The sequence below is a fragment of the Bos indicus x Bos taurus genome, chromosome 13 (genome assembly GCF_003369695.1).
Source record: "Bos indicus x Bos taurus breed Angus x Brahman F1 hybrid chromosome 13, Bos_hybrid_MaternalHap_v2.0, whole genome shotgun sequence".
Taxonomy (NCBI): domain Eukaryota; kingdom Metazoa; phylum Chordata; class Mammalia; order Artiodactyla; family Bovidae; genus Bos; species Bos indicus x Bos taurus.
In genome coordinates, this window is record NC_040088.1 from 7,091,410 (window position 1) to 7,108,828 (window position 17,419).

Genomic DNA, 17,419 nt, shown 5'->3' on the forward strand with positions numbered 1-17,419 from the left:
TTGCAACCCCACGGATTGCAGCCAGACTGTAGCCAGGCTCCTCTGTCCACGGGATTCTCCAGGCAAGAATACTGGAGTGGGTTGCCCATATCCTCCTCCAGGGGATCTTCCCAACCCAGGGATCGAACTGCGTCTCTTGCATCTCCTGCATCTCCTGCAATGGCAGGCAGTTTCTTTAACCACTAGCATCACCAGGGAAGCCCAGTGTATCCTTTATAATAAACCAGCAAACCAAAGTAAGAATCCCCCTGAATTCTGTAAGCCACGCTAGCCAATTATCAAACCTGAGGGAAGGGTTGTAGGTAGGAGCCCCAAATTACAGCCTTTTGGCCAGAAGTACAGGTGACAGTCTGGGACTTGTCGACTGACACCTCAAGTGGGGGCAGTCATGGGCCTGAGTCCTTAACCTGTGGGTTCTGACCTTTATGCCAGACAGATGGTATCAGAACTGAACTGAATTGTACAACAATCTGCTGGTGTCGAAACACTGGTCAGTGTGGGGAAAAGAAAGCACACATCTGGTTACAGAAGCATGTGTGTGAGTGGTGAGTGGGGTGGGGGGAACAGAACTTTCCTTCAGTTCTTCCTAGACAGTAGTGGACATTGTGGACACCCACAGCAAGTACAATCCAGACTCACAAGACCTCAGGAACCCTGGGTTCCCCTGCCAACCCATGGGATGCAGAGAAGCCAGCCCCACTCCACCCCAGTTAGAGTGCTGGTCTAAGGGTGACCCCACCCATTTCCCTTGACCATACCTTGGTCAGGAGCAGACCTGTCATACGATTGGGGGCAGGAAAAGCAAGATGCTGGTACTTTCTAGGAAAGGTCCTGCTTGATCTTCTGAGAAACTTCCAAAGCTTTTTTTGACCTGATTTCTGGACACCAAAGGCCTCCCCTACCCAGGAGGATTTCCAGCCTCAGGCTGAAGTCAACCCCAAGGACAGTGAAGAGAAGGAAAGAATCTGATCTTTTAAGACATCATCAGGATGTCCCTGGTGGTCCAGTGGTGAAGAATTTGCCTCCCAATGCAGGGGACATGGGTTCGATCCCTAGTCTGGGAAGATCCCACATGCCATGGAACAACTCAGCCCACGTACAACTACTGAGCCCCTGCTCCCCAGAGCTTATACTCTGCAACAGGAGAAGCCACTGCGACTAGAGAGTGTCACTGCATAGCAATGAAGACCCAGCACAACCAAAAATAAATTAAAATTTTTTTATTATAAAAAGATATCTTCAGGGGCTGATTAACCTTTCGACTGATGGGAAACACCATATTCTGTGATTGTTTAAGCCAGTTTGAGTGTGAGTTTCTGTTATTAATCTCAAAGGCATCCTAATCTACAGTGATTTACAGGGTGTGAAGAGCTCTGGGCTGTTATTTTATCTCAAATTTTCCACGTGTGTGCTAAGTCGCTTTAGTAGTCCAACTCTGCGACCCCATGGACTGTAGCCCACCAGGCTCCTCTGTCCATGGGATTTTCCAGGCAAGAACGCTGGAGTGGGTTGCCATTTCCTTCTCCAGGGGAGCTTCCTGACCCAGGGGTCAAACCTGTGCCTCTTACATCTCCTGCATTGGCATTGGCGGGCAGGGTCTTTACCAAAGAGTGTGCAAAGTTCAAACCAGGTTTGGGAGACGCCAAACACTTACCATCCCCAAGAAGGCTGTGAAAGAGAGAATTTTTCATTTGAAAGGGGACTGATTTCCTAATAACTGATGTTGGGCTTTATTTAGAAAACATAACATGCCCCAAAGTGAATAAAACAGTCCATGAAAGCAGCTCTTTGCAGGAAGCCACCCTCAGCAAGAAGCATTTGTCACTTTAACAAAACTGTATTGTCACCAACTTTTAGGAGGAGAGGGCGGCAGAGGATGAGATGGTTAGATAGCATCACCAACACATGAGTTTGAGCAAACTTGAGGAGATAGTGAAGGGCAGGGGAGCCTGGTGTGCTGCAGTTCACAGGTTTGAAAAGAGTTAGACATGACTTGGAGATTGAACAAAAACAACAACAGCAAACTAACTTTTAAGCCAGGCTCTCCTGTGCTCTACTTATCTCCAGCCCAAGCACACCTTCTGGATCTTTGAATCTCACAATACTTTGCCTAACTTGTCGGTTCTCTCCACAGATCAAAGCAGTAGAAATGAAGACTAGGTCATTAGCACGTGAGCAGACCTCTTCCCTGGCCTCCCCTTCAGTAATCTCCTGAACAAACTGTGTGAACAAGAGAGCATCCAGAGGAAGACCACGAGGAGCTGACAGGACTGCACGCAGTGGGGGGATCAAAGCGACTCTGCCCCCACCTCAAGGACGGAGATTACTTTCTGTTTCTCTTTAAAAGCTTTCATGGCCGAGCAGAACCTTCAGAGGTGGTTTTGGAGGGGTGGGGTGGGGAGGGGGACTCTGATAGAGTCATCCGTTGTCTCAGACCTGAAACCCAGACTCAGAAGTCCTTGTTGCCCTGGGAGATATTTTAAGGTTTAACACTTTTTAACCACACTCCTATTTACTATACATTTTCGCAACATTTCTACTGAATGAAATCTGTCCGGATGATTTTTTTTTTCTTTAAAAAAAACAACTTCTTATTTTGTATTGGGTTGTTGTTGTTCAGTTGCTAAGTTGTGTCTGACTCTGGCAACCCCATGGACTGCAGCACGCCAGGCTTCCTTGTCCTTCACCATCTCCCAGAGTTTATTCAGACTCATGTCCATTGAGTCAGTGATGCCATCCAACCTGCTCATCCTCTGTCGTCCCCTTATCCTCCTGCCTTCAATCTTTCCCAGCATCAGGGTCTTTTCAAATGAGTCAGCTCTTTGCATCAGGTGGCCAAAGTATTGGAGCTTCAGCTTCAGCATCAATCCTTCCAATGAATATTCAGGGTTGATTTTGTTCAGGATTGACTGGTTTGATCTCCTTGCTGTCCCAGGGACTCTCCAGCACCATGGTTCTAAAGCATCAATTCTTCAGGGCTCAGCCTTCTTTATGGCCCAACTCTCACATTCATACATGACTACTGGAAAAACCATAGCTTTGACTATACAGAAAGTTTCAGGGGAACAGTGAAGGGTCTCAGCCATACATATCCATGTATACATTCTCCCCCAAACTCCCCTCCCATCCAGGCTGCCACATAACATTGAGCAGAATTCCAACAGTAGATCCTTGTTGGTTATCCATTTTAAATATAGCGGTGTGTACATATCCATCCCAAACTCCCTAACTGCCCCTTCCCCGCATTCCATCTCCACCCTACCTCGGCCCCTAGCATTCTCTAAGTCCATGAGTCTCTTTCTGATTTGTAAGTTCATTTGTATCATTTCTTTTTAGATTCCTCCTTTAAGGGATGTCATATGATATTTCTCCTTCTCTATCTGACTTACTTCACTCAGGATGACAGTGTCTAGGTCTGGATAGGTTTTTTTCTTGATAGAATGCATAGGAGTTCCGTGAGAATGCCGGTCCAGTAGGTGCTCCCTGCCACCCTCCACCCGCCTGCACTCGGCACTAGACTTGCTCTGTAGGAAGGAGAGAAGCTGCGTTCAATATAAATGCAAAGCGCTCCAGACACTCAGGATTATCTGTGCTTTGCATGAATCATGACAGCAGCTTGCAAGTGGGCAGGACTTGGCGGAGCGGCCCTGTCACAAATCCACCAACACGCTCCTCGGAAGTGCCTGTGAAATCTGCCTTCAGTCGCTAATTTCACACTCCAGGATCAGAGCCGCGAGCAGCTCCGGGCACAGAATTCCCGTTTTTCACAACAGTTTTCTTACCCTCAGACCCCCTTGGATGGCATCTCCTCCACCTTTTAAAAAACTTAAATGCTCGATTTTTTTTTTCAGGTCAAATTTCGGGGGGGTTGTTGTTTCGTTTTTGGGTTGTTTTTTTTTTTTGCTTCATTCTCTGTCTCTTTAGTGCCTTGACTTTGCTAACAGCAGAGATTTTATTTTGGCTTCAGATCTTTTGTGAAGCTCTCTCTGGCTGGGTTGCATTTTTGAGAAATCAAAATGAATCGCTCGCATATTCTGCATTTATTATTCCCTCTCCTGCAGCTTTCTAAATAATGTACGAACTGTAGATGCTTCTGTGATGAACGTCAATGCATTTGAAATGCACTGTTAAGATATGCCTTTCACCTCCGTTCAGATCAGAAAATGAGTTTTCTTCCTGGGTTTCTGCAAACCTGAGAAGCACTCCTCACTTCTGAAATGTGTCAGAAGATACGGGGAGGGTCCTTTAGGCCCAAGGAAGTGAGGATCCTGAGTTGACTGCAAGAATTTTGGTGGTTAGATTTATAAACCCTAAAAGATTTGCAATTGGGATTAAGGTTGGATTATTTTGATTGTTCTTGTTGTCAACGAACTCTATTGGGCATTTTCATTAACTCAGACATAATATCTATTCAGCTCATAAAATATTGTGAAAATCTGGTTCGTTTTCTGGGAAAGAAACCACAGGTTTGTTTCTGATATAAATTGGATTCTGAAGGTTTTTTTGCCTGTTCGTTTAAGAAGCCACGGTTCTCATTCTAATACTTAAAAAGAAGATTAGTGGAGCAACCAGGAAATTTAAGGCAGACATCTCAAATTTTAATTCCTAGTAAAACAACAGATCCAGTCTTTATTTTAAAATTTGGTGTTTTGTTCCTTAAGGATTTGGGGGACATCGATTTTTATTTTTTAATATTGCATTAAAATCATATTTATCTTGACTACCCTAGCTTTTTGTGCTTCACCTGCCTTACCTCCATCCCAGCCCTGAATTCATTCCAAGATCAAGGAAGCAGTGAGTGTAGGAGTTCCCAGCAAAGGACAGAAGTTTTGGGGTCTCAATCTTGCCCTCAGCAAAGATGGTGGCAAATTGGGGTCTCCCCTAGAAAAAAAAGGAGATTTGAGTCTAAGGCGGGCCCAGGCTCGGGTCTCCTGCTCCTTCTTAAACAGCAGGGATCAGTGCCTCACCTGCCCACCTCTTGCATTTCCTGCCTTTTCTTTTCTTCTCTCTCTCTCTCTCCGTTCTCTTGACCTGAGACGGGACCACCATCACATTGCCAGCTTCATTCCAATTTAAACCAATGAAATGCCAGAACATTCCTTGGGTTAGGGTCTCTCAGTTGAAACATCGGCCATGGGGAGAAAGGGAAGGATTTCCAGGCAAGACAGGCCTCTAAAATACCAAATATTTAGATATTTGGAAGAATCTACTTGCATCAGTGACTTTTTCCCCCATTTATTTTTGCAGACAATTGAAGGGCCTGTACACGTTTGGGACTGGTTATTACAGTGGTAAAACAGTCCTTGAATCGCCCACAGACATCACCTTTCTGTAACAGCTGCAGGGGGGCTTGACACCATGGCACCCTGGGGGTCTTGCATGCCTCAAAGTCAAGGCTGGGAGGGCAGTTCATCTCAGACTTAGCAGAGTGCCTTATGACCCTCCTGGAACACGAGAGGCTGGGAGGCTGTGGGAGGTGCCCCCAGGCCACTGCACCCCACTGCCTCCTTCTCTCCCTGGGAGGCTGTCTTAGGCATTTTCTCATCACCAGCAGGCTGAGGTCTGAGGCTCTCTCTCACCCCCTGAGAGTAGAGCTGCGGACTAGAACACTGCTCAGCTCAGTCTAGAACCGGCTTCTTGGCAACAGGTATCCCATCATTCATTGCCACCACCCAGCCCCTTTTATTAAATGTCCCCCTGCATCCTAGGGGTCAAGCTTTCCTTTGAGCTGAAAGCCCCTTGGAGACAAGCAGAAACACAGAAGGAATTAGCATAAAAGGACATTTACTGACCCACATAACTTACAGGCAATCGAAGGCAGTGATTCTTAACACAGGTAATCTGCCCCCTGCTCCAGGGATACTTGGCAATGTATGGAGACATTTTTGGCTGTCACTGGAGGGAGAGGAAGCAGGGTGCTGTTGGCACCTGCTGTTAAACATCCTATAATGTACAGGAAAACCCCTCACAACAAGAAGTATCTAACCCCAAACTGTCTACAGTTCTGAGGTTGAGAAAACCCGCTCTAAGCGGAATGACTTCAGGCATGGCTGGATCCAGGAGCTCAAGTCAAGTCTTTAAGACTCCATTTCTCTCCAAGGTTTGGCTGTTTCCCTCTGTATTGACCTCATGCACAAGCAGGATCTCTCTGTTCTGTAGCCTGGTTTAGATTCTCACAGAAACCAGTCCTGAGAAAAGAGAGGTGGTCTTTCCAGTAAATCAAACCAAGTCTGGCGTTGAAATTCACTTGCCATCAGGAGTCACTTTGACCTAAGGGAGCGGGGGGAGGGGGGAGAGGGAGAAGGCAGCGCTTGCCGAGGCTAGCTGGAGGCCAGCAGGTCAACTCTGGCACATAAATTGAAGAGAGGAGGGAGTGTTCACCCAAAATGAAATCAGCGCAGTGCTTCCAGAGGAACGAAGGTGATGGACACGCGCCGCCACGTTTATGAATGAAAGGTGCAGAAGGAGAATCCAGGTAGAGGGAACGTTTATGAATGAAAGGTGCAGAAGGAGAATCCAGGTAGAGGGTTAAACACACACTATGGAGAAAGAAACGATGAAACGTGAGACAAGGAAAGAGTAGAAGCATGAGTTAAATTGTGCTTTCCAGAAAATACGCCCGGATGAGGACTGGCAGGCATTTTCTTTCTTTTTTTTTTTTAATTCGATTAGGAAAAGAATTATCAACGCGGGTGACATGTGCATACCTTGCACACATTTCAACGAGCTCACATAAACTTGTGCAGGAGAAAATATTTTTGCAAAGTGTAATGCATGATACAAACAAAAGGGAATGTGGAAATTATTGCCCCAGATGCTGGAACTGTAAAACATGTATTTCCCTCAGGGTCCTGTTTCCATAGAGAAATCAAGTTCTACTTAACTTGTTTTTTAAAGATGAAAGTATGGTGCCTACATTCCTTAACAATGAGAAAGAATGCATATGTTAAGGTAATGATGGTTAGTCAGCAGCCCCGTTTGACCCCAAAACACTCTGGTTCTTCAATCAAGAAGACGTATGTTAATAAACCTGCAATAGCCGATGATCAACAGAGAAGTCACAACCACACAGACAACTTGCCGAAGCTGATGGAGATTTAAGGGAGAAGGTGAGCCCTCTTGGAAAGCCGGGATTGTCTCTGGTGCACCGGGCTGGACTCAAAGAGGATAGAGACTTAAAAAAACCCACCTCTGTCATTGCAGTAATAACTCTGTTCTTCTTGCTGTTGGTGAAGTCTCTCCGTGTCCCCATCACCCACCACTCTCCCTGTTCCTTCTGCCTCATGCACACTGGCCTCATTTCTGGCCGCTCAATTCTCCGGGCCTGTTCCCTCCTCTGGGCCTTCTCACTTGCTGTCCGCTCTGCCTGGCACACTGGAGACCGCGACTGTAGCCTTTCTCCCAGAGTCCTGGTGGAATTAAATGAGTTTCATACTTAAAAGGGTTGGAACAGTGGTGGCATAGAGCACCCAGGATATATTCGTGATTATTATTACTATCCATTCACCCAATGCGATTCCCAGGTGACCCAGTGGTAAAGAATCCCCCTGCCACAGGACGCAGGAGATGCTGGTTCAATCCTTGAGTCAGGAAGATCCCCTGGAGGAGAAAATGGCAACCCGTCCAGTACTCTTGCCTGGAAAACCCCATGGACAGAAGGGCCTGGTGGGCTGCGTCCATGGTGCTGCAAAGAGTTGGACGTGACTGAGCGACTGAGCGCATATTCACCAAATAGTGACTAAACCTGTTAATGCTGCAATCGTGAATGAGGCAGCACGGTCTCTGTCTTCAGGGACTGGACATCCTATTGGGGTGACAGATATGACAATTACAGGTAGTCATCATGCTATGGAAACCGTGGGTAGTCATCACTTCAGTCCATCACACCCAGAACCTGCCTTCACTATTCAAGGCCATTTTAATTGTTGCTACAAAAGACTGGCATGTCCTCCAAGCTGCATGTAGCCGAAACAATAAGGTGTTTGCCAGGAACTTGGAGTCAGCCGCATCTAGTTCTAGCTGAGCTGGGGAAGCCTGGTCAGGATCCCTGACCCTCCAACTGGGCACGTGTGAGTGTCTGCTTGGTGACCTTTCGACATCAGAGAGCTGAAAACTCCTTCCTCAGATGGTGCTAAGTGCCTGTTACTGAACACGTGTCCCGTGAAGAGATCCGTAGCTTAGTTATGCCTGTGCAGAACTATAATGAGAACTATAAATTTTTCTTAATTCCAATCACCTTTTCCCAGGCTCCCACACGTAGGACCTCCCAGCTCTATTATCCCATAAATACCCTGAGCCCCAGCCTTTGGGGAGGTGGGTCTGACACTTGTTCTCCGATCTCCTTCCTTGGCGGCCTTATGAATAAACCCTTTCTTTGCTGCAAATCCCAGCACTTGCCAGGCATTGTGCAAATGAACCTCGTTTGGTAACACTATGAAGAGAATAAGATGGGTGTGGTGGGCCGCACAGTAAAGAGGGGACGGAGACCTCTGCAGACGAGGGAGTCAAGGAAGGCTTCATGGAGGAGGTGTATTTTTAGCTGAGACCTGAAAAATGAGTAGGAGCTTGAAGTGCCAAGAACCAGGGAAGTAGCGTTTCAGATGGGGACAGTACAGCAAAAGCCCTGAGTGGGGAGGGGGCTTGAGTGTCCAAGAAAGAACGAGGCCTGTGTGACCAGAGTAGAGAAAGCTTCCAGAGGCAGGGAGAGACCACAGTGAATTGCAACATACATGTCAGAAGAGCAATTCGAGCAGTAGAAAACCAGGGTGTGATTTGCTCTCTTCCAAGGCTTCCCTGGTGGCTCAGTGGTAAAGAGTCCGCCTGCCAGTGCAGGAGAAGCAGGTCTAATCCCTGGGTTGAGAAGATCCCCTGGAGGAGGAAATGGCAACCCACTCCAGTATTCTTGCCTGGGAAATCCCAAGGACAGAAGAGTCTGGTGGGCTACAGTCCGTGGGGTCACAATAGAGTCAGACACGACTTGGCGACTAAGCCACCACCCTCTGGCTACTGAGTGCCCCCAGAGTAGAAATGGGGATACCAACGAGGCAGCCAAGAGGCAAGGGTGACTGGTGATGGGGAGAGGCCGGGAAATAAAGCAAAGTGAAGCCATGCGAGGTGCCTTCCAGAGGCAGTGCCATGGAGATGGCTGAGTTGCTGGACTGGATGTGGAGAAAGAGGAGAAGGAGGGCGACCAAAGGGGCTGGCCAGAGCCACTGGGCGCATGATGTTCGATTGAGTGAGGACCCTTGGTAGCAAGCAGAAGGATGTTTTTCATCCCCGAGTTCCCAGGGAGATGCTCTCAGAAAGCCCTGATCCCCAAGACATGTGTGCGGGGAGGCAGGACATACTCCTTGTGGCTGGGGAGCAATTGGGAAGGCCTCCGGGGTTTGAGCGCAACAGGTTTACCCAAAGGAGCGTGGCTCCCTCTCCCCACAGTAATTGGAGCCCCCGGCGAGTTCCATCCACCAGAACTGGGAGCTTGGAGCTGTTGGGTCTTTCGGCTCCTGCAGCCTCATCTGGCTGTTCCAGGACTAGACTCTTCTCTACAAGGTCCCCCACCCCGGGGACCAGCCTCCCTGTCTGTAAGGTTTATTGACTGAATATTTGGAAAGAAGAAAAACTTACCGGGGATGAACACTCATCACGCTTTCCATTTCTAATCTGGTCTTGGTCAGAGTGTCTCAGCAGGGGACATTTTTGGCACTTTGTACAGCACGATTCATTGTAAGGGACTGTCCCGGGCACTGAAGGATCTTGATCTCTACCCCACACGTTGTAACAACTGAAAACTCCCAATTCATTTCCGATCACTGGGTTTGCATGCAAATCTAGCTCTTAAAATGTCTTAGAACGTCTGAGAAGGACAAGGGGGAACCACCCCACCCCCATGGCGCCATCTGACAAGCATGGCAAACGGGTTAGGTCCGAGCTAGGCTGCCTGCAAGTATTCCGTTACTGATGGCGACACGTGCAAAGAAGTGGATGTTACTTCGTGAGCGTGCAACCCTGCAAAAATAGGCAGTTACGACCAAATGTGAGAATTGGAAAAAAGGGACCCACCATCAAGCCCCACATAGTTCCGGGCCCTGGGGAGGCAGCCATGACCCCAGACCTGCCCTTGCAGACCCTGCCCTCAAGACAGGAGACAGACAATGAGCAAGAAGTCAAAGCAGCACTGGAGACAATTCCAGAGCACAAGATGTGTACTGGGAAGAAGTTTAACCAGCCGAAGTGATGGAGCGGCGGGCGGGGGGTGGACCTGAACAGGGACTCAGGGAAGGAGGAGGGGACACCGGACCTGAGTCCTGGAGGAGGAGGAGGAGTGGATTATGGAAGCGGTCAGGGATGGGGCCCCAGCAGAGGCAGTCACAGCCCACCTGCCATCCCAGCGGGCCCAGTAGGACCCATGGAGACCCGGCCTCGACCTGCCCCCACACAAAGTCCCTGCCCTTGCAGCCTGGCGGTCATCAGCAGCCCCTGGAAGGAGTGATTAAGAGCAAAGACCCTGGTGCCGGGCTGCCTGGGTCCAAATCCCAGCTCTGCCACTTCCTAGCTGGGTGAGATCTCTCTACGCCCATCTCCTTATCTCCAGGAGATTATCATGCACCCACCTCACGGGGCTGCTGTAAGGATGAAGTGGGTTAACGCCCACAGCACAGCACCTGACCCCAAGCCCATGTATCCACCATTGCTGCTGGTAGGAAAGTCCAGCCTGTTCCACGGGATCCCCAAAACCAATGTTAACAGACCGGATTGTCCAACATGATGGGCCAAGGGTGGACATGAAAGACAAACCCAGTCGGCACCAGAACATCTGTTTCCCTAGAACCTGTGCCTACATTTTTATAGCGAAGAATTGAGCGGCAGCCCGGCAACACTTCACGGAAAATTAATTACCCCTGTGCTTGCCCCGCCCCTATTCTCCCCATTTAACCTGTACTCTGCCACCTCCACCCAGCCCTACAGGGTCCCAAAACTGCAGATTACACACAGAGAGGGGGTGGGGGGTCCCCGGGGCTTCAGACACTGAGACGGGGCAAGGGGAAGCGGGCCGGGCACAGTGCCCCACTGCATGTCCCGCACACCCGAGCCCCCTTTGTGCCCGTGCGCGGCCTCAGACGGCCGCCCCTCGCCCCTCGCCCCTCGCCCCTCCCCCTCGGCCCTCCCCCTCGCCCCTCAGGATGGGGAGAGCCGGGACACCGCCTGTGTAAACGGTGCTTGAATCACTCCATCAGGCTCCCGGAGACACAGGAGAAGACGCCAAGGCCTCCTCCCGCCCAGGACCATCTTCCATCAGGGGTCGAGAAGCAGAAGAGGAGGTGCCGGCCAATCCCAGCAGCAGCCACAATTTCCAGAGCATCTCCCCCGCCCCCCCCCCCCCGCAGACGAGCACTTTGCACTCAGATGCGCCGGGGCGCCTGGAAGTAGCAGATAATAGACACCCCTGAACTTGCATAGTCCTGCCCAGATTTAGGTCTGAAGGAGTAATTTGCAAGAAATAATTTGCTGTATTGAGCAGCCGCCAGGAATCTTGGCTGATGGGCGTTCTCTCTTGGCCGCTGTTCTGGACTCCAGAGTCAGGGCTGGGGCTGGGGGGCGCCCCCTTGGCCTCGGAACGGGGGTGGGGGGCCTCGTGGGCTGCAGGGAGCAAGAGAGTGCACGGGCGGACTTAATGGACGTGTATGCAGCCCTGTAGGAGGCCACAGCTTAGCGTGTCCCCTCCTGATTAAAGCACAGGGGTCAGTTGTCCCCATCAGAGCTGACAAAAGAGGATCGCTTTGGTCCCAGGGAGCTTAGGGAGCTCCTCAGACGCCAAAACCTGGCCCCCGGCATTCTTAAAGTGACCCTTTCAGGAGGGGGAGACGGTTCCGTGGGGCCCACAACCAGCCTCTGGGAAGAGGGCAGAAGGACAATGTCCTGAACCTGACCCTGCCCTGGCCTGAGGGGAAGGGTGGTGGTCTGCCTGGAGGCGGAGCTACAGAGGCAAATACTCACAGGCCTGGGGGTCCTAGGACTCCCCCAGAGGCTGGGGGAGGGCAGGGCCCACAGGATGACGTCTCCCCAGCACGGAGGCTGCGTGGAAACAAGCCCAGCCTCACCTGGCCTTCCAGCCGCCAGGGCAACCCCTGGAAAGTGGAGGTCGTGTCCACCCCAGGGCTGTGGGCTGCCTCAGGACAGGGCCTGGCCCGGCGTCCCTGTAACCCTGGGCCCCACCCCTCCCCTGCAGAGAGCCCCCCTCGGCCCCCAGGGGGATGGAGCAGATGTCCCTCCGAGCAGCATAGCTTGCTGGGCAGTGCCCCCTGAACACCACTCAGTCTTGGGGGAAAAGCCCTCATGTTACACCACCCAGCCCAGCACCAACATGCCCTGATGCTCACGACTTTGCAGAATGATTTTCTGTGAGTCAGAGTTTACACCGTGGACCAGAACCAGCCAGGAAGGTGTCTAGTTCATCCCTCCTGTGTTTTTGGGAAAAAGTGAATCTACTGTCAACATGCGAAAACCTTGAGATTTCCTTGGGAATCTGATTCTCTTAAGGTCTCAGGAGAGGGGCCACCCGGGCCCAGACCCTCCCCTGGCAGCACGTGGCGGCCCCAAGTCCAGGCCTCCAGACAGGCTCGTGCTCTGCAGCTTGCCCCAGTCCCCACCCCTCCCTCTCGCCCCCACATGGAGACCCGGGACCTGCCCCCCAGACCCCTGAGCTGCTCTGTCCACAGGCCCCTTGCTGGTTGTGTGTCCTGCAGTCTCCTCCCTCCCTGGGTATCCCCCTCCACGGGAAGCTGTAACAGCACCCACCCTGCAGGGCGGGGGGATTCACTGAGTCAATATCTGCGACCTGTTTGGAACATGTCTGGCAAGTGGGATCCCTTCGGAAGTGCTGGCTGCTGGCTGATTGGGTCAAGCCCTCGTCACTCCTGTGTCACCTGCGGGACATCAGGTTGAGACCTGCTGTAGACAGAGGAACCACACGTGGCCATTTCTCTCCAGCTTTCTCCATCACCACCACTTTCTCCCCAGCCCCACCTCCCACCCCGTCCCAGAGGGCGAGGACACAGACCTCGAGTCCCGCCACGTGGGTCCCGGGTTCTCCACCACCCTGACCCCACCTGCACCGCCGACCTCTTTAGACTTGGTGGGATTTTCTCCCACATCTCATACCTGGATGTGAATCCCCTCTCCAGCGATTTCAGGACCACAGGGGAGATCTGATCAGATTTGCAACGGTGTTCTTTCTTCTGACAGCCCACATTCTATCAGCGAGACACTCCAGAAGTCACCAGATGTAATATTAATACACCACGGTAAGTACTTTGAAAGCAATCAACCGCCGTAATCCAATTACTACTGGCTGTATTTTTTCACGGTATTTTGCCCTCAAACCCTCATCCTAACTGTGCACCAGACTCACCTCCCCTCACACACACACCCCTACACACACACACACACACACACACACACACACGCCAATTGTGTGCCCCGCTGCCTCACTTAACAGTGGGAGCTCTGACTAGTGAACAGCTGATCTGCATGAATTAACATGAGAGCTCCTGTAAGCCTGGAGCTTTTAAACTTGCAAACAGGTAGCTGGGTTGCCATGGAGAGCCGTGGCCCGATGCCAGGGCTCACCCTCTGGACCTGTGGTCTCCTCTGATCAGCGGGGTCACATGGGCTCTGCGAGGAGGTGGAGGCAGGGCCTCGCATCTTAATGACCTGACTTGCTGTGTCTGAGTGGCCAGTGTGTGGGGGTGAGAGAAGGCATGTATGTACGAGTGTGCGCACATGTGTGTAAGTCTGCACGCACGTGTGCCCAGGCCCCACACAAATGGAATGAAAACTGAATGGCCCCAAGGATCTGCTGGCCGCCTGTCCTGTTCTAACAGAGACCGAGAGCCCAGAGGGGTCCCTGCATGGACAGCTCGTGCTTCTGAGTCAGGGCAGCTGCTGACCCAGTGCTGAGGAAGCTGCCCTGCCCCTGTCAAGACCCTCTCGTTCCATCTCTCTCACGCACCCATCCCCCCCGTCTCCCCCCTCCCCTCCGTCCACCCTCCTCCCCTCCCGCTGCCCTCCTCATTTTGTCCTACAGGCCCCCTCCCCCCGTTCCATTATGGATGATGGGATGAGAACCTCGTCCTTGCCACCTGCCTTATAAAACCCTTGACACTGGTTTGTACCCACTTTTTTTGTCTTGTAAATCCACCTCAATCCAGGGAAGATATTCACATTCATACATATACATACACTATACCCTCAGATGCAGACAGACCAGAAGCAAGGCCTCCACCCTATGGGCCAGTTTTGGTTTCGCCAGCAGCCGACCCTGAGACAAGGCTTTGAGTCCAAGAGTTTTATCTGGAGGGTGACCCCAAACAATACCGGTAAGGGGGGCAGGGAGACTGGGAAGGATGGAGGCGATGCATATTCTGCCCATTTCTCTAGGAATAGCCGAGGGCCTGTCTGCGCCGGTGGAGCCCGGCCCCAGAGCTCGGTCAGAAGGCGGGCTGAGGTTCTCAGGGCAGGGCGCATGCCCACCGCCAGCAAGTCACCTGCTTGGACAAACAGAGCCCAGCCCAGCAGCACAAACAGGCAGGGCAGCTGGCAGGGCGGGGCGTGGTCCCATCAGGCCAGGGCCCCCCAGGGGCATGAGCTCCCAGCACCTCTAGTTTCAGGGGCTCCCCCAGAGCCCAGCCTGGCTGCTGGGACCCTCAAGGGTGACACAAGGGCCACAGCAGGAAGCCGGGCAGGGGGCACCCAGTGGGTGCAGCAGGGCACTCAGGGACTTTCGGAAGAGGAGCCCACCCTGCTGAAAGGCTCTCTGGGGCTCACCCCTGCGCCGCAGACCACCCCCATACCAGACATCCTCACGACAGGTGAGGGGACCTCCCAGCCCTCAGAGCGCCCCTACTGTGCACTGGGCTCACGCTGGGGTGCACGAGGGAACCGGGATCCAACTCCAGGGCGGCCGACAGAAGAGAAACATGAGCCGAAAACACGGCAGTGGCATCTGACCTGACGGGTGCTGGGAAGAGCAGAAAGCGGGACGCGGGCTGCGGAGTAGTGACCACAGGCTGGGGCCGCTTAGCCCGGGAGAGAAGGGCAGGGCTCACAGCTGCACCTGCCCCGGTGCCATCTCCATGGCCCATTCTTCACCACCTGCATCTCCCAGGCTTTACAGTCTCCTCCCAGATTCAAAAGAGCCCAGACCCCCTGGGCCCCCGGGATGACTTACCTGTCATGTGACCCTAAGGCTGTGAGCATTGGTCAAGCACATTTTAATAACCACAGTGAGAAACACATTCCCACGGTGCCCCCACACACTCACTCCTGTCCATGTGATAACAGAGGAAAAGTTTCCCCAGCAGCCTCCCTTCACTGCAGACCACACCCTCTGCTGTCTCCGCATCTTGTCTACTCCGCTCCAGGGTGGACTTCAAGTGCAGGGCTCCACCCTCTGAACTGATTTCAAGACCCACTAATGCATCACAACCTGCAGTTCGGTCAATTCAGCACCAGACACATCTGCTTGTGGGTGTGTTGGGCCAGAAGCCATTTGTCCTACAATGTGTGGGGGAGGGGGGAGGGGGGTGTTCACCCTCTTTCTCCTTCTGCATTCGGGGCCGGGGCAGGAGGGCTGTGCCCACTGGACCCTGAGAGGTCACTGCTCCAGGGTTTGCCCAGCAGCTGGCAAGGTGGGGCCTGGGGTTGGGGGCACAGACCAGAAGGCAGAACCCCGGCCTGCCCTGAGCCCACCAGGAGCAGCCCCCCAGACACTGATGGGGGACAGGCCCCCAAGGGAGGCCTGAGCTGGGCCCGGCCACCTCTTCCCAAGAATCCAGGACCCATGGTGACCTACACTCAGGACCAGGCTCGCAGGAGCAGGCAGACAAACCCTCACCCAGAGGAGCAGGCAGCTACCCGCTGTGATGTCCTCAGCAAGAGCTGCTCTGAGCCCGCCACACAGGTACCGTCAGCTGACTTTGCCATGGCAGGTGCCCCGGGCCCCCCGTGTGTGCCCTCGCTTCCTGCCCACAACGGCCCTCGGAGGTAGAGGCAGTGGCTTCTCTCCTGGCACACGTGGGCGGCAGGTGTGACGATCGCAGACTGCTCCTGACATTCCTGAGCCCCTGCCAGCTCACCAGCTTGGTGCCAGGGGTGCCCTGCATCCTCACTAGTCTGTCTCCCCATCCTGGGCCAGTTCTCTGCAGGACGACGTGTCTGCTGGGGGCAGGCCTGTCCCCCTTCCATCCCCCATGACAGTCCCTCCTCTCGTCCCTCTGAACAGACGCCATCTCTCTCTCCACCATTTCCACTCAGCTGACAGCGACAGCCTCCCTAACTGTGCTTGTGACACGGCCTTTTGGTTTCTGATAGGCTGATTTACAGCCATATTTCACCTGATTCCAGCTACAAGGGCAGGTTTTCCTTCTTGAGTGGTCTTATGCTTGGAGGCCTTGGGACTGGGCTTCAGGCTCAGAGGATTGGGTGTGGGGAAGGAAAGGATACAGCCCCCAACCCAGGGAGGGGGGTGGCGGAACTGGTTCCACCCTGGCCACCTGGGGCCAGCCAGCACTCTAGGCCACCACAGGCCTCCCACCTGATCTGCGTGTTCTTGGCCCCGTGACCTGGGTCCCAGACCTCTGAGTCCTGCTCCATCCTCTTGCCTCCCAGAGAAATCTCTAAATTGTTCCCAGGAAGACATTCTCAAGTCTTTTTGAGGCCTAGGAGGTGGCAGGGCAAACTAGGGGAAAACATGAGTTCTGGAGTCACCTCGCTGGTTCAAATCCACCTCTGTCACTTCCTGCTGTGTGACCTTAGGTGAGTTGCTTACTCTCTCTGTGCCTCTGTTTGCTCATTGGAAGTACATTCTAGTATTGGGGCAGAGGATAAAAGTCTCTGCTCCCCTGCGAACAGATATTTAGACTGTTATACTTCTCTCCTCTTACAGAAATCTTTAGGGATCCAACTGTGCATATTTTCTTATTATTTCATTGGGATAAATTCCTATAAATGGACCTTGGGGCCTAAAGTTATGCATTTTTTGTTGCAGTTGCTACATGATGCTAAACTGCCCTCCAGAAAGATTGTACCAATGAACTCACCCAAGAGGTGGTGTGGTTCTATTTAACGAAAACTTTCTCCACCCCACATTTCCTATTATTAGGCTTACACATCTCTTCAAAATCCTTGTTTCCTTGATCATAATCTTAGAACTTAATACATGTTCTTCTTTCAGATTATTATTAATATAAAATTTATCAGACTGTGCAAGACCTCAGCCACAGCCTTAGGGAAAGAGGTGTTCCCTTCAGAGCTGCCGATAATAAAACCACTAAACCACAGAGATTTAGAAACCAAAGTGATCAGGGAGGAGTAGAAAGAATTATCCTTGTCATGTTAAAAGCATGGCTGGAATTTTCACTCT

General features: G+C 52.1%; 1 long non-coding RNA gene across 5 annotated transcripts; it reads right to left on the reverse strand.

Moving 5' to 3' along the window:
* Positions 1 to 5,764: 5,764 nt before the first annotated feature.
* LOC113902930 lies at positions 5,765 to 14,001 on the reverse strand. Of its 5 annotated transcripts, none has more exons than XR_003513965.1 (4): positions 13,159 to 14,001; positions 12,796 to 12,923; positions 7,190 to 7,409; positions 5,768 to 6,539 (listed from the first exon to the last, which is right to left on the reverse strand). It is a non-coding gene; the product is annotated as an uncharacterized LOC113902930 (long non-coding RNA). The 5 variants fall into 5 exon arrangements; XR_003513964.1 differs by having other exon boundaries at positions 12,796 to 12,945; XR_003513962.1 differs by having other exon boundaries at positions 12,796 to 12,948.
* Positions 14,002 to 17,419: the final 3,418 nt, after the last annotated feature.